Here is a 1911-nt window from a genome sequence, read left to right as displayed (position 1 = left end):
CTCTAATCCACGACATTTGTTAGCATCATTTTTGTTGGAGATTGCTTTAGATGTTTTACACTTAGCTATTATTCAAGGATTCGATGTGTGCCAATTGTACCTCTTTGAAGTATTTTTAACTTGTATCTTTTGTTGGCTTCATAATTGCAAAAGATGTCAGCATGGGATCTCTTGGTTCACTCACACATTAAAGGATGGAGCCATGATTAGAAAGGAAAGGCAGTAGTGAGAAAATAATGGTTCACAGAGTAGCCAACTCAGATCAGATACTCCTTTGAGATGTAGCTGGAGAAAGGTTAGATGTGATTGCAGAACATATGCATGAGCAACCAGAAGATTTTTTAGAAGATCTCAAAATTGAGCTTTGAGCGATTCTTGAAGGTACATGTGGTGCACAACATAGGGAAGATTTTGCACCGATGCAAAAACTTGTCCAAAATAGGGTCGATCTTACACTTGAAACAATGACTGGGGCACACAAGATTCAATTGGAAATATTGGTTGCTATAAAGACATGGATTTAGGATTTTCTACATCCAAATATTAGTGTTGCCCTAATGGTTCTCATTGATATATTTTCCCATAAACAATGCAGAAATATAGCATGCCAAAGTCAACTTCCAGCTGATGATTGTAATTGTGAAATATGTAGCACGAAGAATGGTTTCTGCAATCTTTGCATGTGTGTCATTTGCAACAAATTTGAGTTTGATCTGAATACTTTCCAATGGGTGGGATGCGATACTTTTTCCCACAAGACTCATACAAATTGTGCATATTATGAAAGGAAAATAAGCATGGGTATTAGTCCTAAAGGTGGAACTAGATCAGCTGAAATTCTTTTCAAGTGCACAGCTTGCAAGAGAACATCAGAATTTTTAGGCTGAGTGAAGGACATATTTTAGCATTGTGCACATGACTAGGATAGGGAATGCCTCATGAAAGAATTTGATTGTGTTCAGAGGATATTTCATGGAAGTGGGGATGCAAAAGGAAGGATGCTCTTTTGGAAAGCTGAAGAACTTTTGGAAAGTCTAAATAAAGGAGTTGATGTGGCCACTATTTGCAAATTGTTGCAAATTTTCTTCCAAGGTGAACTATGAGTCCACACTCAAGGAAAATTGGAACATCAAGCCAAAACAATTTTAAAGACATTTACAACCATCCTAGTAGCAGAGTTGAATCACTAGGAGCCAAAAGAGATCAAGCTAACTAAGAAATAATGACCTAAATACTTTTCAAGAATTAGAGGCAGAGGATGTTAAAAATTCTCAAGTTGAAGAGGGAAGAATGATTACACCGCAAGAAGCTTGTGGCTAAATTTTTGAGGTGGTGTAGGAAGCCGTTAAAAAGCAAGGAATTTCCTGAAGGTAAGGTAGTGGCACGTGAGGAGGAAATGTAAAATGAAGAAGTCTAGCATGACTGAGAGCAGATGCGAGAGTCAAGGGGAGCTGCCATAAAGGAAAGAAACCTGCGGCATGTGAGAAGAAGCCACCACATAGGAAATTGAGGGAAAACAATAAAAACCAAATATCCCACATTCACAAGTTGGGGAGATTTTATATTTAAATTCAAACCCACACATAATATACAATGTCTTAACTACAAGAGCTTTTTCAAAGGTTGCATGCTAATGTGGTGGGCCCCATGCATGCTAGACGTGGATGATAGTTGGATCTGACTTAAGTTAAAATTCTGAATGAAGATACTCATTTGATGACATGGCACTCAATGCACAAGATGCTAACACGTGGCCAGCTCGAATGATAGGTGCATTCCTACAAAATGAAAATGCTCAACAATTAAATAATGTGGGAAAGTGCCTTGCTGACACGTGTAAGCGAGCCCTACTCAAAGGTGATGTGGTAAGCTGCGACAAAGAAATGAGGTGGTAGAAGATGTGGACCTGAG

At 38.5% G+C, this 1911-nt stretch overlaps 1 pseudogene; it reads left to right on the top strand.

Annotated features, from left to right (window-relative positions):
* The first annotated feature begins 236 nt into the window (after positions 1 to 236).
* On the top strand, positions 237 to 1368 carry LOC149570450 (protein OBERON 1 pseudogene; annotated as a pseudogene).
* The last annotated feature ends 543 nt before the right edge of the window (positions 1369 to 1911 follow it).

The sequence above is a fragment of the Cupressus sempervirens genome, chromosome 3 (assembly GCF_028749045.1).
Source record: "Cupressus sempervirens isolate cs-2001-9-10 chromosome 3, ASM2874904v1, whole genome shotgun sequence".
Classification (NCBI taxonomy): Eukaryota; Viridiplantae; Streptophyta; class Pinopsida; order Cupressales; family Cupressaceae; genus Cupressus; species Cupressus sempervirens.
The sequence above is the reverse complement of the archived record's forward strand: the minus strand, read 5'-3'. Positions and strand labels throughout refer to the sequence as shown.